General features: G+C 43.7%; 1 long non-coding RNA gene across 1 annotated transcript in view; it reads left to right on the forward strand.

The window, feature by feature from the left end:
* LOC146785602 (uncharacterized) overlaps positions 1-26850 on the forward strand; it is a 278542-nt gene that overhangs the window by 241839 nt on the left and 9853 nt on the right. The window contains exon 3 of the long non-coding RNA XR_014970693.1: positions 4290-4345. This is a non-coding gene — a long non-coding RNA (uncharacterized LOC146785602). The remainder of the gene's footprint in view (positions 1-4289; positions 4346-26850) is intronic.

The following is a 26850-nucleotide window of genomic DNA, read 5'->3' on the forward strand; positions in this document are numbered from 1 at the left end:
CCGGAACGTGCATTGTTAGAAGTACAAAACCCGACACTTCAATTTGGTAGATTGTCAGGTTATCATTTGAATGAGGCAAAAACTCAGATTATCTGTAATGATAAGATTTCATTGTTGGATCCTAGGGTCACTGATAAGGCAAAATATTTAGGAATACTTATAAGTTCAAATCCTGAAGAAATTGTTGAGATTAATCTTAAGCCAATGTTCTGTAAAATTGAAAAAGATGCTCGTAGGATGAATAATCTTCAGCTAACACTTATGGGGAGATGCAATGTTGTAAAAATGCTTTTTTTACCAAAGATATTATATCTCTTCAGAGCTATTCCTTTATTGTTTGATTCATTATGGTTTAAAAAAATAGAACATATTGTTTCATGGTTTGTCTGGGCAGGGAAAATACCCAGACGAGCCTTTAAATTTATGACGCTACCAAGGGAGAGGGGGGGCTGGTCTGTCCCCAATTTTCAGATATATTATTGGGCAATTACTCTGAGGCATACATCGGAGTTGTTGGATTGTTTAGATTTAGAGGATTCGGAAAAATCATTATATAAACTTGTTTATGGAGAAGAAGTGTCAGGGGTATTATTTAGACATATAGATTTTGCATATTTCAAATGTGTGAGGTTTAAGGGTCTCTTAGCTGCTTTCAAAATTAATAGAAATACTCTTCTCCCTCAAATTTTCGCAGACGGGTATTTTAGAGAATGGAATGCCCGAGGAGTTATCAAGTTAGGGGATTTAGTCACGGACAATGGGGTAAGGACATTTGATTATTTAAAACAGAAATTTAATCTCAATAATCAACATTTTTTCAAGTTTTTACAGATTCGGGATTTTCTCTCTCGGAAAACTGTTAGCTGGAGTATTGTCCCTTTAGTTGATGCTATTAGAGGTGGGCATTCCACTATATCCTCAATTTATAAAATGATAAACGAAAGAAGGAAAGATGATCTATACAAACATTTTAACCGATGGCAAGCTGGATTGCTTGCCGGGCAGGAGGTCTGCGAAGAGTCTTTACGGCTCAGTCATACTGCCACCTTATCCGCAAACCTCCAGGTCCAATGCTTTAAAACGTGGCATAATTTGTATGTAACTTCACAGCGTATACAACAATGGGGTGGGATCACGGGAGTTAATTGCCCTAGATGTGGGGAGATTGCGGTTGATATTATTCATATGTTTTCTTCTTGCCCTAATTTAATTCCTTTGTTAGACAAAGTTAAACAATGGTTAGAAATTCTGTTTCATCGTACGTTTCAATTTTCATCTCAGGCAGTCATATTGGGGGTAGTGGATGCTAATATGACGCTTCCGAACAGAAGTTATTATTTGTAGCCATGGCTACGCTTAGATTATGTATAGCTACTGTTTGGCTAGACCCTATCCCTCCGACAGATCACGAGTGGTTTAGCAAATTTATAAATGTTGGGAAATGGGAGCTTTTGATTTTCAGAAAGAGAGGTCCAAGGGCCCGTAGAAATGGGGAATTAATTTGGGCACCAGTAATCAATTGGCTGGACCGGGTAAATCAATGATTTTTGAAACAGTGAAGAGTAATAGTAATGTATATATATTGCATATATTGTGTTGTGTTGCGGTCTTTTTTTTTTTTGTTTTGAGATAATTGGTTTATGTAATGGATTTTTCAAGTCTATCTCCTGTCCACAGCTACCCTGGGGTGGTTGGGTGGGGTTCTTGGGGGGGGGGGGGGGGGGTTCGGGGTTGATAATTGTTAAAACTAAGAGTCATGATACAGCTGTATCTTGTGGTTGGGTTTTTTGTGTTTCTTTTTCTTGTAATGTTTTATTTTTGATGGATGATTTTTGTGTCATGCTACTCTTTAATAAAATATAAAAAAAAAAAAAACGTTGCCCCAGTGGTATCAGTTTATTCCTACATTCAAATAGAACAAGACGCTTTTATTACTTGCTGGGAAGCTGCGTCCCCGAAGACCCGGCGGAGACGAGCTGCTTTACGGAAGCATCGCCGGTGTAATGCGCATTGGTGCGTCGCATATTGGGGGTATTCCTGTCCCGAGCTTGGGCCTGTACATTGCAGGACCAAGAGCCATTCAAAGAGGCCCGTGTAGAACTGGACCGAGCAGGTGCTGGGGTGTGCGGTCGGTTTGTCCTCTTCCGCGGGGTATCCTTGCTTTGCATCCTGGGACTTGTAGTTTGCTCCCGCACGCACCCCTCACACTTTACATGGAGAACGTGTGATCTCTGGGAACGAAAGCGATGAGAGATGGGGAGACTGACGAGGGAGATCAGGGAGGAGGGCAAAGGCGGCGAGGATTGATGGACGGGGGAGGGAAAGGCGCGATGGGCAGAGCTGAACGAGAAAGAAGGAGGGAGCATGGGAAATAGTCGTATGATATTGAATTGAGGGGGGTGGAGGACGGAGATGAATGGGAGAGAGGAGCTGCTTTAGGTGAGTTTTCAAAGTGCTGCTGAAGGCTGGCTGTTCGCGTGTGCCCGCTCACGTGAACTCAAGCGCTGGGCCAGCCAGCAACACTTTGAAAACTCACCTCCAAAATGTCTCTCTAAGCCAGCGCATGCGTTGGGCTCAGCAAGACCTAAAAAGGGCAAAAATACTCGTTCTGAGTGAAAAATAAAAAAACAATAGCAGAAAAACCTTACATGTTAAAAAAGCACGAAAAAGTTGAGAAATAAAGAATTCAAAATAAAACACTGGAAAAATCAAAGATTAAAATTTTCTCAGTACAGCCTCGTACCTTGCCTATTTGTGCAACACATGGCTTAAAATGAATATGGCTTCCAGCTTTCACCGTCAATCTGAAAAACAGAGAAAAAGAATTCAGCCAAACGCTAGAACAATATGTATGCGCCTTATTGTATGATCACACAGCTGGCATTGATTTGATTTGGTTGGCTGAATATTGGTCCCAAAACACAAAACAGTGCTCTGCAAAATGTAATTCGTCCATTGTTGTTGATTCCCATTCTTTGCATTCTTTACCTTCCATATTCCATCTTGTTTGTACATTTCCGACAAGGGAGTAACATGGGGCTCGGTGAGGTTTGAAAGAGAATAGTAGAAATCCGAATTTTTCGAAATAGGTATATTTTACTCAAACATGCAGACAGAAAAAATATAGTCCATGACGACGAGCAACCCTTGCTTTCTACCAAAATCAAAAAGGTGTTTTGTTATACCTAAATGGCTAGTGGTTGGTAGAAACGGAATAAGTACTGTTCATATCATTATTGTTTTTTTTAATTTCTCCTATATTAGTCAATTCCGATTTTATGAAGCATACTTATATTTGATGTTTATGTTCAATGCACAAGATTTATGGGCTTTTGTTCCTGAAGAATGCGTGACTACCTGCTATTACATTTCAATAGTTTGCTTTACTTTACGTGAAAATAAGATATTTTGATTGGGTGGGGCATGAGGGGAGTGTTGCTCTTATTCCCCATACTGGGTGAAAAAAACTACTTTTGTCAGATTAGAGTTTTCTAATCATTTTCAAATGTTCTACTATATTGTTTCTTTAACCTTGGATCAACAGTGATTTCTCTTATTTACAGAAGGAAGTATGTGGTTTAAGTTTATCCTTGTTTTGTAATGCTGTTCGAGGGTAAGGATGACACCATTTTCTGTTCACAATTTTTAGCATAGTTAGGGGAATTTGTCACGTTTCCTGCGTGTGTATATAGTTGTATAGCTGTTCCTCTTAAGTTGGCAATATTGCTGAACAAATTAAAACATTTCATTGTGAGTTCTAGCTGGAGGAAAAAAGAGGTGAGCCAATCTATGAAATATTAACGTGAACACCGTTTTCCTTGCAACTTTAATATTTAATGGGGGTTGGTGATCCTTTTTGCTCACAATTTAAATGGGGCACAAAGTCCCATTCTGCTGTAAAAACCTGTTTATAGAAAACTTTGTGAAGTGAGGGGAGCAACTGAAAGAATAGAATGAATTGTAGGACGTTTCTGAGAGCAAAACTTTTCCTCTTCTGACACTCTTCCTGACAACTGTGATATTGCAAATGGATGCATGAGTTCCTATATGATTGACAGGTTTTGCTCTGGGATCCTGAGAAAAGTGTGTGGAGGGATGATTGGAAATATGGCTGCGGAGGCTTGTTGGATTTGTGAATGATTGTTTTTCAATGTGGCTGTAACACAAGGGGCGTTCAAAACTGAAAAATATTTTTTAGGAAAGTTAATGTCCCAGGTATCACTCTGATGTTGCCTCAGGAGAAGGTCTGTCATTTCAACAGGTGTTAATTTATTTCTTCTGTTTCTCAGGTTCGCAAAGTTGATGCCACCAACATCCTAGGGTCGAGGGGAAACAGAAGACCCAGGTAAGTATTTTTGTGGGATATTGGTTCTGTAGTTCTCTTTTCCTTTTCTTTATCAAGACCTTACTTCTCTCAATTTCTCCTTCCTCACAACCATTCACCATTCTGTGCACGTTCATACAGGGGTGTTGGAATTCATAACCCAAAGAAAGAAAGAAGGAAAAAAAAATCAAAGCTCCTCATCTAGATTTGGGCTATTGATACACTGTCTCACCATAGGAAGTCTTTAGTAATATCTCTTAATTAGGTACCTGCATTCTTCTTTTCCTTCCATTTTTATAGCACTTCAGTGTGTTTGACTAAATCCAAGAGGAACATAGCCGTGCTCAATAGGTTGTCGCAGGGATTCTGCTGGCTAGCAGAACTGTGGCTTTGGATGACAGGATGTCAAAATGTAGGGACTGTGTCTCTCTACCACGTCAGTACCTGTCTAACTAGACCATTGTATAATTGATGTAGCTCATTAACATTAAGACCCTGCAGATTAGGGAATGATGTATAACCAACTAACGCTGGCCAGGTGGCCTCTTCATTACTAAGGGGAGCCATATGTACATGACAAAGTGCATGGATTAGGAGGCCGCGGATCTAATGATGGTGTTCCCATTGTGATAGTGGAATTTCCAAGAGCTTATACACTCTGTATGTTTGTGGTGGTGCAAAGTTAGTGGAGTCATCAAATGTTGCTGTATTAGCACCCAAAGCTGGAACATTGACCCAAGAATAAAAGACTACTAAATGATAGGCATCGTAGTCTTCAACCATGAAAATTACGTCACCACCAACATTCCCAAGGCCATATGAAGATACATGTGTATGGGCTACTGGTCCACACGTCTCAGCAATTGGTATAGGCTGTGCCATTAATAAAACAGTAACGAAAAGGAAGTGCAAACATTAATATGGGTAATCTTTTTAAAGGTGCTTCCTAAAATACTATGGAGGATTAATCCCAAACACCACATAAGTTTCTGGAGATGCTGAAATGGTTCTATGGGCATGCACTACTCTGGAAATATGTTACATAAGTACCTGACCAATCATTGGTGTTGTCATGTCACAGGGATTCTGTTGGTAAGCAGAACTGTGCCTTGGGATGACAGGACGTCTGAATGGATGGACTGTGTACCTCTACTATGTCATTTACCTTTCGGACAAATCCGGGCTTGCTCAGAGTGCCTCACTTGAACACCTAGGGGCCGATTCCGATCCATTAAAAATATTCCCCGTACGAATCTTGTCCAGATTTTTTTACGTACGAATCGTACAAGTCCCGTACAAACTGGCAAGTACGATTCGTATGTTAAAAAATCCATACGAATCGCATTGGGAAAATTCCCCGACACGTCCTCGGGTCGGAAAAAGTGTCCGACACGTCCCCGGACAGTTTTACGTACGTATCGGTAAACTGAAGTCCGAGCGCGCAAGTACGATCCGTCCCGTCCGTCCGAATGCACAACCGTATGGAAAAAACACCGTACGGAGCGAACTCCCATAGCAACCATGGAGACATCCAAACATGTGCCTGCATACGTGACGAACACCCCCCAGCCCACCCCCCAAGTATGCGCCGTATCCCCAGCCCACCCCCCATGTACGCGCTGTACCCCCAGCCCATCCCCATGTATGCGCCGTACCCCCAGCCCCCCTATGGACGGTGCGTACCCCCACCCCCCCTATGGACGGTGCGTACCACCACCCCATAGGTACAGAGCGTACCCCCACCCCCGTAGGTACGGTGCGTACCCCCACCCCACCCCGTAGGTATGGAGAGTACCCCCACCCCCGTATGTACGGTGCAGACCCCCAGCGCGTACCGTACCTACAGGGGTGGGGGTATGCTCCGTACCTACGGGGTGGGGGTGGGGGTCTGCACCGTACCTACAGGGGTGGGGGTATGCTCCGTACCTACGGGGTGGGGTGGGGGTATGCTCCATACCTACAGGGGTGGGGGTCCGCACCGTACCTACGGGGGTGGGGGTATGCTCCGTACCTATGGGGTGGGGTGGGGGTACGCTCCGTACCTACGGGGTGGGGGTCCGCACCGTACCTACGGGGGTGGGGGTACGCTCCGTACCTACGGGGTTGGGTGGCGGTACGCTCCGTACCTACGGGGGTGGGGGTCCGCACCGTACCTACGGGGGTGGGGGTACACTCCGTACCTATGGGGTGTGATGGGGTGGGGGTACACTCCATACCTACGGGGGTGGGGGTCCGCACCGTACCTACGGGGGTGGGGGTACGCTCCGTACCTACAGGGTGGGGTGGGGGTATGCTCCATCCATGGGGGGGTGGGGGTATGTACCGTCCATAGGGGGGATGGGGGGATGGCGCGTACACGTATTGGTGCTGGGGTACGGTGCGTACATGGGGGGGCTGTGGGTACGGTGCAGACGTGTAGGGATGGGGGTACGGTGCGTACCGGGCCCCCTTTTCGTCGTGCTTCGAGGCGTACTTAGCTTTTACGGCACTTTTTGGGTCCCATAAAAATGTTGCCGTCCGATGTGCTGTGGGTACGAATCGTACTTGCTGATCCGTAAACCGCTGCCTGACTCCGTGCGAATGTCGCATACGCGGTGTCCCGGATCCGAATTGTGGGTATATTTTAGCCGGTCGGTGTTTTTCACGATTCGTACGGAAATGGTGTTTCTGTACGAATCGTACTTGTGGGTTTGTAAGGTGTTTTTCCCGGGTACGAGTCGGACGGAAAAAACGCTCCGTCCGACGGTTCGTACCCGGGTTTTACAGGATCGGAATCGGCACCCTAATGTTCCCAGATTAGCATGTGATTTTATCAAACCTAGAACATGACCCTCCAGTCCTCAAGAGACCTGTGGCAAGGGATCATAACCTTTCGTCTCTTACTCATGTATGCCCTTAGTAAACAACAGAAAGATAAAAAGAAATTTTACAATACATTTTTTGAAACTATCATAGTCTATTATGAAGCACATGTGCTGCAATAAGTAGGAAAAACAGCTAAGCAAAGTAACCAACATCATTAGCAGACTGTATACAATAAACAAACCAACCATGGCAAATTATCTATCTGTTTGGCCTATTCTTACTGTGTAAGCAAAGGAATATATTAGTGATCTCTGGGATTAGCAACAGACACCATTCTTGGCATGCATTTGTTCCACGACAGGTCCCTCTGCCCCCAAATGGACAAACTCAGTTTATATGATAAAAATACTGTGTTGGAAAGCTGCATCTGGGCTACCGTGTTATGTCTAAAATGTTAGGAGATCTTGCTAACTGAGAAGAAAACAGTACAGCATGGTGTTATGAATTCTAAACGACCTTGTACGAAATATGCAGACTGCATCCCATGAAGAGTCACCGAATAACCAAACAACATGTACGGTGTATTTTAAAATAATGTCACAAAAATAAAAAAGATTATTTGTGGCTGTACAAGCAGAGGCAGCCTAAAATGTCTAATACTCAAAAATTAGGGAAAACCAAAGTGGGGCCAAAAGGGAAATCACTACAAGGTCGTGGAAACACATATAACACCTACACAAAATATACTTTTATAGACAAGTCCCCACAAGGCAAAACTAAAGAAGGGCAAACTAAATTAAATGCAAAGTGGACAGGGAAACAAGCAAAAAGATAAAGAAAGGCAAACATGTTCACTTATATGTCCCTCAATACCCCGCACCTGTTCACTCACCTGTTGTGGTCGACAACTCCACTGAGTTGTGGCAGGTGTCTACCCAACTGCTAGTGGCATCCACCAGTCATCTTCTTCTGGCTCGCTACTTGAAGTGTCTCCCTCAACTTCAGACTTGTCGGTGTCTGGCTACTCTGACTTTCGGGTTGCCTGTCTCTTGGCAGGCACTCCTCGTCGGATGCTGTGGCCTCACCAGTATCTCACTCTAGGGATCCCTCCTTGCGTGGCATCCTTGTTCCACTCCTTCCTCCCTCACCAGTCACTTTCTTTTGGCATTCTTTCCTCATTTTCTTTTCTTTACAACACCTGCAGGAAGGAGTCCTTTATTACTTTTCTTTTTACCTTCAGTCTCCTCCCTTCCTCCTCCCATGTCTCTGTTTCCATTCTTTCTTTCCACTTTTCTGTCCGTCATCTCCTAATCTCCTCATCCTTCCTAACCATGTGTTTGTTTCTTCTTCCTAAGTGTTGTGTGGGAATCGGGCATTGTGGGAATCTCACTGCTCGTATCAGGTAAATTGTCTATGGCCTCTTTGCCCCTTCTCAGATCGTGTAGATCCCCTCTCATTTAGGTTGCTTGTAAATTTAGTTGTAGAAGTCTCCATCCCCTCACTTAAAGTCTACACCAGGGCTTAAATCTTCATTTGGAAATTGTGAATATCAATAAAGTTAAGAGCTACATATATGTATAAGAGTAGATCCACATGAGGGGATCTACATATACAGACTTGCCTTTGTGAATTGGGCCCATGATGTACAAGTCCACCAATCATTCCTGTGATTCATTATAATACAATAGTGTATTTTAGCCATACAGCGTTGGTATCAGAATAGCAAAAGGAACAGAGGGAATACAAATGAGTAGCCATTATCCCAAGAGATTTGTACCAGAAAGTGTGATCTGGGTGATTGGTAGGCTGCTCAATAGAGTCCCCCAAAGTCATAACTTCAAGCAAGTAAGAAGCACACTGAGGTCAAAAACTGTGAGGGTTAAGGAAAGGGGTTGAGTAAAACACCAATGTCAGAAAACAGGTATTGAATCATCAATACACCAATATTTTTGCTTTTGGACCTCTGTATTTTGCAACTCCGCTGTGGGTTAGTCTCCCTAATTGCATCTCAGCCACTACTAGTTTCAGGTAAAAATAGATTAGAGAAAAAAATTGTCAGTGCCTACATTTCAAAACAAGTCTGGCTATTGTGTACAGTTAAAGTAAAGGACCTGAGCAGATGGCACTTGGCTCACGTTCACACACGTTTGCACTCATTAAGAGCCCGAGCATGTGGCTGCTTGTCTGACCTGGTTCAGTTTCTGCACACATGTAACACTGAGACATTATAATAAAATGTGTTATGTTTCAAAATTGTTTTGACTCTGTGTTTGTTGATGCAGTTATACATACATTTGGGTATATTTCTGTAAGACAGCCGTAATGGAAATCATGCTGTGATCTACCCTGCTTTCCTGTTTATTCGTAAATTGTCCAGCAGGTAGTATAAAGCTCTTTCCTGAAACTGTAGGTTTTCTAAGAGGATACCTTCCTTGCAGAGCAAAGGGCAGGAGTGCAATCATGGGCTAGTTAGCTACACCTCCCTTACAAGCACTAAAAAAGGTGTGCCCATATTGGACATGTGGAGAAAATGCAGATCTCTGTCTCCAGTCACCACAGTCGAGTTTCTCCTAAGCTTCGATGGAAGGAGCTGGGCTTCAGTGGTTGGAGTTTGAAAGAGGGATCCCAGAGAAAGGGATCAGTACCTGTTTTCCCTCAAGCCACCATTTTGGTTGTTCCCAGTATACAGTGCAAAGGGTTTTAAAAGCCACTGTCCTGGCTCATGAAAGGGCCAGTTGACATGGGTGGGTGAAAAAGCATCCCAGAACTCTCCACTCGTATTTTTAAACTCTTGCATAGGGAAGACCAGAGGAGAAACAGAAAAATAGAAGAAGAAAGAGGACAGAGCAATAAGATGTATGGACCTCTGAAGCACTGTCGTAAGTGTTGTGGACAAACTCAGGACGTGCACTCTGGGATTTTGAAGGCCTCAATCTACAGATCAAGTGGCACTAACTCACCACGGGGCATATCAACAAGGGCTTTATCTCTGCTTTTTTGGCTTTAAAAGCCAAAAAAGGAGAGATAAAACTAGCGCCCTATCAACAACAGGGTGCTAACATGCAAATTTGCATGTTAGCACCCTTTTACTCTACGCTTCCCCTTGTATCTCTAATGAGATGCAAAGGGGACGTTCCAGAGTAAAATAATAGGAGAAATGTCGCTAAGCGACATTTCTCCTATTATCAAGAATGTCGCTAACCCTGTTAGAGACAAAAAAAGCAGCGCTAACCGCGGTTAACGCTGCTTTTTTACGTCTGGTATTTTTCAGACTTAGCCATGATATCCTATGGAAGGAGGATATCATGGCTAAGTTTTCCTGTCCCTATCAACAAGCTAACGTGAGATTATCGCTGGGTTTCCAGCGATAATCTCACGTTAGCCTGTTAGCGTGAGGATTTTTATCGCTATTGAGATAAGCGTTGCTAATAGCACGCTATCTCAGCGATAAAAATTCACGCTAGCCGCCGATAATTATCCTAGCGCTAAGTGCGCTTAGAGATAATTATCGCCGGTTGGTGTTGATATGCCCCAATATCTGCAGAAGGGGATAGGCTTGCTGGGGACCCCAAAGGAGGGGGATCCTCTTGGATTTCTGTGGATTCTTTCTATTTGTAAGTATCTTTGGAGTGGGTATTCAAGACACCTAGTGGGCAAGCAGGGGTCCTGCAAGAAGCTGAAGGCCTATGGAAGTGTGGGATGTGTAGAAAGGGAGAGTGGTCTGTATTGAGAATTGTGGGGTGATGCTGCCAGGAACACCCCGGATGAGCATACTATTAGACTGCCACATACAGATTCTGTAAGTAAAGCAACAATGCTAAAGGCTGCAAAAATTCAAAAGCTTAAATAATTAACATAAAAATGTTGGTGATCAAAAAGAGCTTTCCACCAAGAGCAAAACACAACAACCCTCATCCGATGATGTTTATCAGGGCTCGAGGTATTCTTAAAAATGGCTCTTGCTCATGGTGTCTGAATCTCTGCAGTGTATGCCCTATGGGTTAGTTCTCTAAGGTCAGTTCTATGTATCCCAGGAGATGATATCACATTATGCAATGCTAGATGTGTGCATTAACACAATGAGAAATCTAGTGCACAAACAAGCCCTCTACTGCCACTAAAAATGAGACAATGGTTTTAAAACAGATTAGGGGCAGATTTACAAGAAAGTGACGCATCTCTAGAGATGTGTCACTTTCCCTGCGCCACCATGCAAAACCCTCACGTCATCATGTGTGCGCTGTATTTACAATACGGTGCAACATGGCGCAAGGATTGACAGATGTGGCAGATATTCTGACTCATCTGTTGACCCAAAAGTGACACGTTGTTGGAGTTGCTCATTAAAGTGACGCAACTAGAGCAATGCGTCACAACAGAGAGGTGAGTCCCATTTAAAAAGCCCTGTGTCATTCCTTATGCCTGGTCTGAGCAGGCGTAGGGATTTTGATGCAGCGAAGGCATAGAGTGACGCAGTGAAATGTAAATTTCAATGCGTCAGTTCTACATGGCTTTTTGCGTGGGAACGCCCACCCTCCATACATTATACCTGACGCAGGTATAATGTGACGCAGGGCTTTACAACGTGACGCGTCTCCCTAGATCTGTTACATTATAAATGGGCTGCAACTTTTACGATGCCACTGCATTACAAAAGTGACGTAGCGGTTGCGCAATAGTGACGCAAGGGGCTTGTAAATCTGCCCCATTATTGTCTAAGAAAAACTATCCAACCTTTGTTGAACATAGTAATAATACAATATTATATAGTTATACATTCTTGCCTGTACACATTCTTTAACAATCGGCTAAAAAAGAAAAGATCTGTTGCAGCAAATGTCACTATTGATTGCTCATGTGAAATTTCCTATGTGCTATTTTTCATTATCTGCCCAGTCTCATCTATTTAGCAGTTCTATGTATTTGTCACTAAAGTTCCAAAATCTCCCTACATAGTGAAGGGTGAATTTGGTTGCTATTTCCTGGCCCTCAGAAAAATACCTAAGTCTATTCTTGTAAGTTTCCCCCCGACCCTCTATTCTTTCTAAAATGTTGCCTGGTTTTGCTAGAAGTTGATAGTTTTGCCTTGGTGATCAAGACAGGGTAGTTCTGTCAAATAACTTGGGAAGCTATATTCTGCTGGTATAGTTTGAGTGATAAGACTTTATTTGCAGTGAAATGCTGTCAACTTATTAAGCACTTTGCTTACGGCATGATTTAGATTTTGGTTAATGGGGAATTTGTCTGCCTTATTACAAGTGCACTTGTAATAAGGTGGGCAGGATAGCCCTCAAGTTTGTGACAGAATAGTTGTCCGCCAAACGCAAAATCAGGTGCTAAGTCTCTTAAATAAAGCATTAATTATTTACAGATTAAAGTTCTCTCAATAACATTCTTGGTGTTTATAAGACTTTTTAAAAAAAAACTTAAAAAGTGCAACAGAATATTTAAACATTAGGAATAAAAAAAAATGTCTGAATAAAAATTCCATAATCAATTTCACTAAAGTGTTTCAATTTTTAATGGGGGGGTGGAAAGGAAAAATATATAAACATATTTATCTATAGAAATGATAATAATAAATATCACTCTCTGTAACATTTTTTAATAAAAATAGATTTATAAATGCAACTGAGTAAAATGGCAATTGTATAAATTAACTTACCCTTGGTGATCAAGAAAGCACTCCTGGAAGGGGCAAGTAGGAAGTTTGAATGTACTTGTACTACCTAGAAATGTCAGACATGTATTATATGGAAGCCTGAATCTGTCAAAGAGTGCAGGTTCAATTCTAACAACACTTCTCTATCTACATACCCTACCCCACGCCCAGTACTTTTTGCCATTTCAATTCTAACATTTTGCCTTCCTCCTCCATTTTTTCTGATCTTGTTTCGGCTGGCCTTAGGACTCTGCGCACCTTACCACCACAAACCAGTGCTAAAGTGCCTGTGCTCACTCCTGATAAACATTGTAATATTGGCTTATCCCCAGTTGGCATATTAAATTTACATATAAGTCTCTAGTAAAGTGGCATGACATTTATTTAATTTATTTATTTAATGTGATTTTATGTAGCGCAAACGTTACCCAAAGGTGTCAGATCGGTTTACAAAATAACCAGTTGCGTTACATAAGGGCTTTGAATTACATGAGTTACTTAAGAGATAGAAACAGAAAAAATTTTGCAAATGTACAAGGTGTAACTAAACTCAAGGAAGATATATAAACAGGAAGAAAATGCACATGTACAATTGTAAAGTCACTCAAGGAAGAGATACAAACAGATAAACTTTAAAGTCACATAGGCATGGTAGTAAGTACAAAGGTCTACTACATATACTAGTGGTTAGAGTTCTCTATATACAAATAGTAAATTCACATGTACTCAGGAGGTGTATATTAAACGCTACCTCTGGACCTGCATTACTAATTGTATCACCTACTTACGTAGCCCTTTAAACATGTCTCATGCCTGCTATTGCAGCCTGTGTATGCAGTGTACCTGCCATATTGACCTGGCAAAATAATCTTTTTGACAGGCTTAAACATTTTTTTTACTCCATATATGTCACCCTAGAGTAGACCCTGGACAGCCCAGAGGGCAGGGTGTAAAGTATTTAAAAAGTAAGACATGTACTTTTACATTTCACATGTCCTGGTAGTGAAAAACGCTTAAATTCGTTTTTCACTACAGTTGAAGTGTGCAGGTCGAAAGAAAACCTGAATCACAGTTTTCAAACTGATCTAATATTTCCAGATTCAGATGGTATCTCATTTTAATGGCCAAATGAGGAATAATTGGCTTTATGTGATCAAGTGGACTCAGTGAGAACATTCCGCCAAGGGATTCTTGTCCGTATTTGGTTTCCTGCATAAATTGATGGATTTGTATCTACCACCAACTTGAAATCAGGTTCTTTTTAGGTAATCCAGTTTTCAAGCAAGTGAACTGTAACTGGTGCTCATCTCTGAAGCAGCCAAAGTATGAAACTGCCTTCCAGAGTCACGTCTCCAATTTTCTAAAGTTTATACGTTTCTCAAAAATCTTAAAGGACTTCCTTCACTTTTTTACAAATGTGCTTACTTCAGTTCTCTCTCTCTCCTCACCTGTATCCTCCATTTAAAGAGTTTGTTGTAAAGAGCTTTGTCATGCACAGTTTATGGAAGTCACAGTTCTCTTAAGTAAACAAGTCGCAAAATTAGCAACAAAAATGGAACAGCAACTGTGCTGGGAAAGTCAGAATAATTCTGGAGTAAAATTAACAAATAAATTAATGAACAGGCATGATAGTTTAAGCAATTACATTGCATGATTCTACTTTTATGAAAAAGATGTATTTAAAAATACTAGATGCAGCTCGCCAAAAAATATTACCAAATTGGAGTCCAAAGTACAAACAAATTGTTAGAAAACTTAGAGTATGCTCATTAAATTCATAGATTTTTTTTAATCCAAGTTCATTTTGCTTCTTTTCCATATAAATAGGGGCCTAGTTTCAGACGTGATGTCACTTACAACAGTCATAAGTTATGTCTACCCCAGCTCTTAACTTAGTGACATCTTGCAATTTGGGAAACAATGCAAACAATGAGATATGATTTAAGGAGGTTTTTGAAATGTTGATAGATGGTATTTTCAAACAAGGCATTTACTTTAATGACAGTGGACGAAAAGTGGTGTAAACTAATTGTAAGAAATTGGGTTATTAGCTGTACAGAAAGTGATTCATGCAAAAGTAATGGGTCCACAATTGTCTCCTTACTGGGAACCAAGTACCCCATTGTAGCACATGACTCTGTCAATGTGGCGAAGCAGAACAGTCCAAGGTCTACTTAGGGGGGTGGTGTGAGCTGGCAATCTCAATATGCTGGCTTGCAATAACAACACTCAATAAATAAATGTCCAGTCAGTCCCTTTTCTTTATAAAAAGGAAAAGTACATTTATTACACGCACACTACTAAATAATATGGGCCTCATCTACTAGAAAATGAGGCAGTGCGGTGTCACACACCATATCGCTGTGCTGCATCATTTCCAAATCATATGGATGAGTTGTATTAGCAGCAGTATGACAATTCTGTGTGCTTTCCCCTGCGCTGGCAACCAAATGGCTGCCATGCGTCAGCACAGGCACCCTTGCATCATTTTGCAAGGGTGCTTGAGCTGCAGGGATGATTGTTTTTGTGCAGGAAGGGACACTTTCCTGCACAAAAACAATAATTAATGACATTTTCTTCTTTCTATGCGTGCAGCAGAATGCAGCATACATAGAAAGATGAAAGAACCTAGGAAGAATAATGTATTTCTCTTTGTTGCATCATTCCTGTGCTTTCCCTGGGGAGGCGTAGAATTCTGACGCATTCCCAGTTTTTACAAAATGTCGGAAATCCAGGAATGCATCAAGTTCCATGGATGTTGCATGGGAACACCCACCGCAACATCCATGGAAAGCCTCTTTCACACATAGTAATGCATGAAAGGGGCCCATATTTACAAAGCCATGAAAAGTCACGCAGGGTGACTTTACATGGCCATGTAAATATGGGCAACCCCATTGCTCCACCAGTGAGTCAAAAAAAGTGAAGCACTGGCAGCGCAATGGGATTGTAAATAAACCCCTATGTATTTGCAAATGTTTGCATCAGGTAGATGAATATTACTTTTGTGACATTCTAGAATCACTTTTGACACCTAGTGGGCAATGAACCTCATAATCTGAATTTTCCGCACCCCAACACCATATGCAAAATCATAATATAAGGGTGTATCATTTTAACTAAAACAGGCCTATTGGCATTGTCAAGAGGTCATCACATCAATATACAGAGCAAGACTATCGACTTTCTCAAGGAGTTACCACATCAATATATAAGGCAAGCCTATTTATTGGGTGTGTCAAGGTGTTTTCACATTAAACAATAAGGCAAGCATATTGACTTTGTCAAGGGGTCACCACATTAAAATATAAGGCAAGCCATTGGCTTTGTCAATGGGTCACCACGATATAAGAAAAACAATCTTATGTTAGATGTCACTATCATACCAACTGAATTAATCTCCATATTTAAATGCAATCATTATCATTAATGAATGCATTGGATGGTTTCTCAATACTCATTGTCAATAAAATACTTTGAATAAAGCTTTGCAGATCAAAATAACATGTCAGAGTCTTTCTTTCCACTCATCAGGCTCTGTAAAATGCCACTGGAAGTCCCAATACTTACAAGATGTAGAGAAAAACACAAGTTCCAGGAGTGCTTGAAAATAAGGTAAACAGTCTCCCCAGGTCATGCATGCTAATACCTGGAGACATTGGGCTACTTTCTTAAATCAATCCTGGAGGAGCTGCTGCATTTCCTGCATTCCCCTACAATGCGTGGAGGACCATTGGTGCTGCCCCTGCTCCTCCTTTTGGCACACAGAGAAGGCTCCCTTGTGGGGCTTTATGGAGAGCTCCTGCCATGGAGCCCATATAACTAGGAGCACCTTTGCTACTATCACTTACGGCGCAATGGTTTCCTTCTTCTTTTCTCTTTTTGTGACTCCTGGGTGCCCCGCCCACCGAGAGGCAGATAATCATGGTGGGGCAGTGTAGAGAGCCCACTCTCTGCTGCCCTGTCGGCTCTCTGCTTGTGCACACATCTCAGGTGTGGCACATGGGTGTCAGCATTTTCTGTTACTGCTCCCGCAGTGGGGGCAGATTGTGTGTCTGGGCCTCCCCTACTTCCCCCATACTTTGTCCAGGGCTGGAGCCTTGGGCCCCCTTCAGCACTACATCAACCCTGCTAGTTGACTTTGCATCAGCCCCTGGGACGATATGGGGCAAATGGCATTCAGTGGAGAGAGTCCAACAAACAAATACCCTCCGAAGAAAATATTTAATGCATTCTGTGCTGACCCACGAGCACTGGCCCACATCTACTACACATGCTCTGTTTTTGTTTTAGGCATGTTTAAATTGGCAAACTTTCAAAAGTACTCAACTTAAGCATTTTCAACAGGCTCCCTGGCCTCTGACTAGCACACTTTATGGGGATATGGATTTAATAGCACCCTGCATCAGTCTACTCCTTTCCTGGCTCCTGATGCTCCCCTCCTACTGGTATGGGCTTCTTGTGTGCAAAGACCCTACTACCAGCCATCAGAGCACATTTCTGCCCACTCGTTAAAGTCTCAGTTTCTGACAGGGTACTTAGGGTGGCAGTGGAGTCAAGATCTTCCCCTAACTTGTCCTCAGGTGGTATAAGTCAGTAAGCTCTACTGGTCTTGGAGAGACCCATCTAGTCTTGGGAAGTTATCTGAAGACAAGTGCCGTAGAAGGAACTACACAAAAGATAATGGAGGCTGTTTGCAATAAGTCTAACCACTGGCAATTGCTTGAGGAGCACTACATCCCATCCTTCTTTCGTTCACCATGCCACCCTAGTTTGCACCCAGCCATAGAGAAATTAGTCTTAATCCTGCTCCTCGTGGGAACAGTCTATCCCAAACTTCCAAGTCAGGTCCTTTCTGAACCAGAACACAAGCAACACAGGACCGGTTTTGTCCTAAGTATGGGCTTACCAACCCATCACAGGTTAGTTCCAGTGATACAGTGAGCATGGGACCAGCGTCTGAACAAACCCATGCCACTTAGAAAGGTAAATGATACACACAAAAGGTGAGGGAAGGCTGCTTGCAATAAGTCTAACCACAAGCAATTGCTCAGGGCAGCACTCAAACCCATCATTCTTTTGCTCATCATGTCACCTCACTTTGGACTCAGCCATATGCCAATCATTTTTTGCCCTGCTCCTTATGGAAGCAAGCTAGTCTGAACCACCAAGCCAGGTCCTCCCTGAACTGGACAAAAGGAACTCAGACTGGTTACACCTCAATTATAGGCCCATCAGCTGGGTACAGCTTGATTCCAGTGACACAGTGAGCATTGGACCCAAGTCTGGGCATACCCATGCCACTTGCGGTGGTGCATGAAACACACCAAAGATGATGGAAGGCTGTTTGCAACAACTCTAACCACTGGCAATCGCTTGGGGTACCACTCCAACCCGTCATTCTGTTGCCCTCCATCCCACTTCAGTTTGGACCCAGTCATATGCAAATTAGTCTTGGTCCTGCTTCTCATGGAAACAGTCCAGGCCGAATTGCCAAGCCCATAATTAGCATGAAACCGGTCCTGGGTTGCTTGTATTCCCGTTCAGGTAGGAACTTGCTTGGCAGTTCAGGCTATATGTTCCAACTTGACCAGGCTCAAGACTGATTTACCTATAGCTGGGTTCAAACTGAGGTGACATAGTGTGCAAAATAACGATGGAATGGGATGCAACACAGAGAAATTAACAATGGCTGAGATTATTTCAAGTATTCAATCCATCACTTTTTTGTAAACATTAGTGTGTCGCCCTGAGTGGGACGGGTATGCCCAGAACTGGGTCCTGTGTACACTGTGTCACTGGAACCAAGCTGTTCATGACTTCTGATCCCATTATTAGGGTGAAACTGGCCCTGGGTTGCTTGTCTTCTGGTTTAGGTAGGACCCTGCTTGGCAGTTTGGGCTGGATTATTCTAACTGGAGCAGGGTCAAGACTAATTTTCATATAGCTGGATCCAAACTCAGATGACACGGTTTGCAAAATGATGGATTGGGGTGCTTTCCAGAGTCATTACCAGTAGCTGAGTTTAATTCAAGCATTCCATTCAACACTTTATTGTATACTTTAATGTGTCTCCCTGAGTGGGACGGGTTTGCCCCGATGTGGGTCCTGTGCACACTGTCTCTCTGCAAAAAAGCTGTACCTGGCGGATGAGCCCAGAAATAGGGCAAAGCCAACCCTAGGCTGCTTGTATTCCGGTTCAGGGAGGACCTGGGTTGGTCCATAACTTTTTTAATACTTTAGAAAGCCCTTAGCAGGGCTTCAAGTGGCTTCTCCTTCCAGCTGTGAATTGCTCTGGTGTTCTCACCTTCTAGGTTCGGGGTCTTACTCACTGTCTTTTCCTTGTGCAAACGTTTATAAATGTGGGTGGAAAGTTCTAGATGCCAGGTACATCAACCCGCCACCCCCTACCAATCCTCCTACACAGCATTCTGGGACAATCCAAAATGGTGCCATCAAACCTTCTCTGTGAAGAACTCCCCTGTGGGCCTCTAACTTGAATCACTGCCAGATACCTTCCCACTAAAACTTTAAAGTGGAGACCTTCCAGTGTTGGCTCCAATGGCTGGGCTTCATCCGTTGTTGAGGGCATCCAGGCTGATTCAGCACCAGTCCAGTGTGACAGCTAATTTTCAGAAAAAGATTTTCCTCCTCATGCCTTCCTTTTCAGGAACTGAACCAGTTGCTGATAATTGTTCTTTTTGTGTGGGGAAATACCCATACTTACTTTTGCCAATATGTACTTTGTTTTGCTTCGGATTGGCTAAGGTGAAGAGAAACTTTGTGAATTTCCTTAATGTTATTTACTTGGGGATGTGTACCAGTATTCAAACAAAACTGACCTTCCCCTCTCATCAACGATAAACCCAGTCACTACTTCAGATCAATACTGGACTGTGCATTTGTATGTCACGAAGCAGCTATAATACAATTTGGCATTGTATTTTATGCATGCATGCATGCATAGAATGTGCATTTATTGGGAGTACATTCAAGGATATTTTACACATGCATGTATAAGATATGTATCCTTGCATTTGACTGCACCAGTGTCAGATGTTTAAGCATGTGACATACATATATGTGTTTTTGTTGGTCACCGAACAACTTTTTCATGTCTTCTATAGAACATACATGCATCAACACTATTTTCTTTTTAGCTAGGTATTTATGACTGACTGCTATGGTCTGTATTGGTGCATATGAATGCTTATATATTATTAGCATGGATTTTTAAAAAGTTGATGGGGCACATGCATTGAGCTTCTATTCAGTTCCAGCTGGAGTGGAAAACGTCTGCTAAACAGCCCATGTCATGTGTGATTTGAATATTTTCATTGTGTTGTTCTGGTATTTTATAATTATTATGTATAATATGGATTTTAGAAGGGATAATATACGCAAACATGCCGAAAATAGGCGTTATCATAGGATCATCTATGGCATGTTTCACGCAGTCTTACACCACCTTGGCCCTGATTGTCATTGGGATGTGAAATCTTCCACATCTGCTAAGTTACTAAGACTAAAGAGACTCCTGAGTCAGATTTTTTTTTATTGTAAATTACCCCAGGATTGTCTGGTGCAAAGCTTAACAGGGATTTTTAGGATGCCCCATCCCCTATTTAATTCAGGGCCATATTTATGACCCTTGTGACGCAAGGCAGTGCAGCAAGTCACCTTACTGCACTGCCCTGTGTCATAGGGAAAGGGCAGGAATACATGTATTTATCCAATGCGATGCATTCTTGTCCTTTCCCCTTGCCGTTTTGGCTGGTTTGCGCCACCTCAGGCACCCTTGCACCATAGTGCAAGGGTGCCTTTGTTGTAGGCAGAATTGTTTTTGTGCAGTAAGGGACACCTTCCTTCCCCAAAACCATCATGAAAGGCTTTTTGAACTCTCTATATGTGCTGCAGAATGCAGCACATGTAGAAAGAGGAACAAAAGAGGAGAAATTAAGATATTTTTCCTTGTTAGGTCTCATCTGGGGAGGCATATCTTTTTGGCACATTCCCAGATTTACCAGGTTTGGTTAATCTGGGAATGTGTCAAAAACCATGGGAGTTGCGTGGGAACACCCACACAGCGCCCAGAGAACGTATCCCTTGCGCATAGTAATGCACAGCAGCGATTTGCGCTGCTTTGCATTACTCCATATTTTTGAAGCCAGTCAAAGCCAAACAAAGTGGCTTTGTGTGGCTTCAAAAATATGACTTTAGGTTTGCGTCGCTCTTGCATAGTGCAAGAGCGACGCAAACTGGGCAAGCGACGCAAACTGGGCCATATATATATATGGACCTCAGCCTCGTGTTTAAAGTCGGATCGTGGGAGCCCCATTCAGGTCTGTTAGTGTCTTGTCAGTTTTGACAAGGGAAGAGCAGCGGGGCGTTGCTTTCCTATCGATGGAGCTTGCAAGGGTGTCAATGAAAACTTCCCATGGTCGCTACAGAAGGAAACATACTGTTTGGCCTGGATTTATGGCACTGCTGAGTGCATTTGCAACTGCACGTGTCACATTACTGAGCAAACATGGGGCAGGTCTGCAGGAGTGTGCACATAACTAGGCCATGAGGACAGTGGCGGAGAAACAAGGCGTGCTTCACGATCTCTGAATTAGGGGTGGGCGGAATTTGCGTAATCGCGTTACGCAAATCTCCGCGAAACGGTAAAAAATCTCCGCGAACACGCAGAGATTCCGCGAACACGCGGAATTGCTTGTTCGCGATGCTTTTTTCCTGTTCACGATCGCTGTTTGCGTGCTCGGGGAGAAATATCTCGCGAACACGCATTTTTAGAACGCGAACAAGCAAAAACTTCGCGAAGTTGCGGAAATCGGAATTTTTGGGCAATTTCACGTTCTCCGCGGAACGCGAAATTACCCAAATTCCGCAAATTCCGCGAACGGAACGGAATTTACCGCCCAGGCCTACTCTGAATAGCATCAGAAGAGGGATATAACAAACTGATAAACAATGCTCTGGGTACAAAAGAATCTCTTGCTGCTCTTGAACCAGAATCGTATTGCTAATAATAGTATAATGATTAAGTTGCCACATAAATGGGTTTCAAAAAGTATTGAAAGTGAAAATAATAATGTATCCTTGTCCATTTTTTGCATGCATGTGCAAGACTTTTAGTTTGAGCTATCTAATTTAGATGAGTACGCTGCTGTATTTGTTGGGAAATCTTAGACCTACACCCCTTGAATCTCACGGGCAAAGCTACAAGCTTGCACTCCTTTTGAAACATTGTTTGACTTTTTACCATAACCAGGGCTAACTGTAATCATTTGATTATGCGGCTGTGGTGATTTTGTGCATAGTTGTGGACCTTGCCTCATAATCCATCACCTGCTGCATAATCTGCAGATTTTAACAAAAAAATTGTAATTTGGACCTCAAATGGCGAAAAAAGATGGCGACTAGTGTCCCTGCGCACCAGAAGGCTTTTCACAAAGCTTGACTGGTTATCTTCCAAATCCTTATTGCTGTATTTGGGTGTTGTTTGCTACTAATAAGGTAAACTCTTTTCCCAGACACTGTTACCAGGTGTAAAAATGACAAAATAATGAAAAAATACTATTACAAAGCCTGTTGCATTATGCTGCATAATTTGCCCTGTCTTGCCACATAATTTAGTCATCCCGTCACATAAGGTGGTCGTCCTCTGCAGCATAATTCTTGTTGCCCTGCCCATAACTTGTTTTTAGTTATTTACAAAAGTTAGTTTTCATAAAAAAAGGCAATCTTTTTAGGTCGAGCCTGGGCAGGGCATGCACTCCTCTGTGAGGCATGCCTTATTGAGTTAGGGATTTGAAGGTCCGCCCACTCTCCACCCATATTTTTCATTGGCTTGTGTCACTGTCCTTTTAAATGCTGGCTTCTCATTCCTTAATCGCCTTGCTGGTTCCTCCTTAGTACCTCCTTGTCTTCATTTGAAACTTCCCATGAGGTTTGGCCCTTTTACCTCTGTTGCTGCATGGCATGTTTTATTTAGTCTGTAAGCACTGTTTTCTTTAATGGGTTTCACCCTACTGCAGGAACAACTTGCTTTCTTTACATTGGGCGCGCCATGCGCGCTTTCACTTTCCAAGTAGCTGGGTCAATGGCGGACACTTCTTTGGAATGCCACAGGTCTTGCATTTAGGAGGGTTTGAGTTATTGGCATTGTAAATATCTATAGCTTAAACTCTCGCAAATACGAGACCTATCGGACCGCAAATATTTTTTTTTGTTGTCAAAGTCTCATGCCACACTTTCATGTGCATTAAGGCTGGGCCCATTTCTTTAGAAGAGCCGTTTTTAAGGAAAGGTGCGCTGCCGCTATTAAAGTGAAACTGTGGCATGGGGGACTTTACAAAGCCCCCAAGCCGCGATTTCACTTTAATAGCAGCCATGCACCATTCCTTTCCTTAGGCATGGCTCTTCAAAAAAAAAAATGGGTCCGGCCTTCATGCACGTGAAAGTGCGGCATGAGGGCTTTCACAAAAAATAAATATTTGCAAGTCAATAGGGCTCGCATTTGCGAGAGTTTAAGCTGTTGGCATTTACAATGCCAATAGCTCAAACTCTCGTAAATGCGAAACCTATTGCATTGCATATGCTTTTTTAAAGTTGACAGAAGGGGAAGAGGTGCAAGCAGGTGAAGGCTGAGGCAAGGCATATGTTTACAGGGCACTTTCTGCCTTTGTCAGCATCTCTACATTTCTACTTCGAGCATGACAAAGTCTTTCGATGGCAGTCCTAGGGGCTATTCAGAAATCTGTATAGCTGCTCTGATGTTCCATTAAGATTATAATTAAATTATGTTAAGTGAATGTTATCAGATCAAGAACTATCCCTTTTGGTAGAAAACCAATCTGCATTAACTACAGAAGTCGCTGGATTGTATTTTATGCAGTCTTTAGAAATGTTATGCAGTCTTTAGAAATTCCGGGCTCCACTTTTATTCCTGTGTGAATATGTTTTTACTCTAAAGAATGTATTTTCTGAAGATCTATGTTTGTTGTTTGAATGAATAAAGTGAAAAATGGGTGAATTTTACATTGTTTGGTCATTTGAGAGTATAATTATTTAATTAAACAATTAGAGTGTGGCAAAGTGAATTCATGTTAAAGCGACAATTAATAGGGTATATTCACAAGAACGCGTGATAACTACCGCATGAGTAACGTAATGCAACTTTCAATATCGCAGCCCATCGCGGTAAAATAACCCTGTGTCAATGAGGAATTCACAACACGGCAGTACCATGCGATAGTCTGCCGAAACCGCGGACAATGTCCGCGATAGAACCACCTCGATGGAGATAAAAACACAAACCACAACACAAAAAAACATGTGATGGGCCAAAGCGTGATGAGGAAATCAGCGATAAGCAGCGCCGGGCCTGCAGCACACACCTGGCAGGTGGGAAAAAACACCATAAAAAGAGAAAAAACAAACAAACACAAACTGACCAACACCCAAGCACCATGGAGGCAGCCGGAGCAGGTGCAGTGGACAAGTGCAACCCCACAAGCACCCCGGACGACTAGCCCGGGACCTCGGGGACAGGGAAGGGCAAGGACAAGAAGACGAGGAAGACAAAGTTCAGTCCGCAGGCGAACAGGATCAAAGTCACGGAGGTGAAGGAACACCATCAACAACTCTTTGTCACCTCCAGCGCCTCTTTGGGCACCAAAACTGGAATATGGAGGGACATGTTCGACAAGGTGAATGCCGTCGGGGAGCACAATAGGACAATGGACGAGGTCAAGAGGCGATGGAATGACATCAAGCGGAAGACCAAGGAGAAACTCTCCGCCAACCAGAAGGCAGCAATACTGACTGGAGGTGGGGGCCCAGCGCCACAGCAAGAGCTGAATGACATGGAGGAGCTAGTGTCGACAGTCATCAGTGTGGAGACTGTGGCCGGAGTCGGGGACTGGACACTGCTCGACAGGACACAACACAACCGCAGCAGTGTGAGTGACCACCAGGTACTGAGGGGATGGGTGGAGATGGCCACAATGGCACACATGCACAATCAAGCAGAGCACAGTGCACACCCACAATGACCCTGGGTCATCGCCCAGATCTACAGACTGTCACAATGTACAATGCCATGCTATCTGAATGTCAACATGTACCATGCGGCTAAATACATGTGGACACATTGTAATACACCATCCCCCATTCACATCGCAGGGCCACCATCAACCCTCCCTGCAGAGCAGTCCCAGCCACTCTTCACTGATGAAGAGGAGGACAACACCAGCATCGACACCCAAACCATCCAAGACATCATTGACCTCATCCGCCAATCACCAACAGGATCAAGGCAGTCCAGCTACATTTAAGAGACTCCACCCACCACCCAAACCCACCAGCAGGAGGCACCCACAGCCTCGGCACTCTCCCACGACCCCCAGAGATGGCTGAGCAGTTGCGGGTGGGCTTTGACCTCATGGCTACCAAACTGGACGCCATCCTTGGGTGTCTAGGCCTGACCCATGGTCTCCAACGAGCCATGACTGACATCACTGGAGTCATGACATGGAGGGAAGAACACCTGTCCGCTCAGAGTGGCTCCAGCGATGCCAGCCGTGAGCTGGCACACATACGGAGGCTCATGGAGGACATGGTGTGGATGGAGGCGGAAAGGATGGCAGCCACCGCTGCACATCAGTGAAATGTAGCTGGGATCTATCATGCCCTGCAGGTCTACATCATGGCATGACCGCCACAAGGCGTGGTGCTGATGAACGCTGCTGGCCTATCCACCCAGGCACCTGATGTTTCAGTGGAACACAGTGCTGTAGCCGGAACAGCAACACCCACAGGTGGGGCATGCAACACATCCGGGGACGAGGACGTGGATGGGTTTGTGATCAGAAGGAGGCAATAGCATTTATTCCCGCCAACAGGTCTGTTGCTGCTTGGTGCTGCACATCGCCTCATGACCTTCCACTGTCCCCCGATACACTGAGATGCACTCACCTTGGACAGCGACATGGACTGACACATCCTGTCTGATGAACAATGACATGGCGGACAGACTGCGGACTGTACCCTTCCTCTACTGCAGTACATGTCATCCCAGGATGGACTCTGGCTGGCCCTCCACGGGCCCATATTGTGTGGTGTGCTCGGCATTGCCCTGTACCGCTCAAGCTGTAGGACTGCACTGGATGTGCCAATAAACATCTAGTGATGCACTGCTTTGTCATGTCCAAACAAAACAGTTGATGGACAGAATGCTGAACAATGTCATACATTCACCCCAGTACAGAGATCTGGGCCTAAATCCATCGTTTTTTTGCTCACCATGCCGTTCCAGTTTGAACCCAGCCATATACAAATCAGTCTTGACCCTGTGCCTCATGGGAACAGTTCAGCCCGAACTGCCAAGCCAGGTCCTCCCTGGACAGGAAACAAGCATCCTAGGACCGGTTTCGTGGTTTCACCCCTCTTCAGCCAGGATAGCTTGATTCCAGTGTCATGGAGAGCAAGGGACCCACGTCTGGGCATACCCTTCCCACTCGGGGTGACAAGTGCAAACAAAACAGTTGATGGACAGAATGCAGAACAATGTCATACATTCACCCCAGTACAGAGATCTGGGCCTAAATCCATCGTTTTTTTGCTCACCATGCCGTTCCAGTTTGAACCCAGCCATATGCAAATCAGTCTTGACCCTGTGCCCTGTGCATATGTCTGAACTGGGGTGGCAGAGTGGGCTAAAGAACGGTGATGGATCAAACCCAGATCTGTTGACTGGGTATGAGTGTTTGATTGGTTCTGATGCTCCGTCCATCACCACCCCCTTTTGTACCACTTTGTTCGCCATAAGTTGGCAGGGTATGCCCAGACGTGAGTCCCTTGCTCACTTTGCCACTGGATTCAAGCAAGCCTGGCTGAAGACAGCTGAAATGCCAGAAACCGGTCCTAGGAAGCTTGTTTACGTTCCAGGGAAGGCATGGCTTGGCAGTTCGGGCTGGACTGTTCCCATGAGCCACAGGGTCAGACAGATTTGCATATGGCCATGTCTGAACTGGGGTGGCAGAGTGGGCTAAAG

Source organism: Triturus cristatus, chromosome 11 (genome assembly GCF_964204655.1).
Source record: "Triturus cristatus chromosome 11, aTriCri1.1, whole genome shotgun sequence".
Taxonomy (NCBI): Eukaryota; Metazoa; Chordata; class Amphibia; order Caudata; family Salamandridae; genus Triturus; species Triturus cristatus.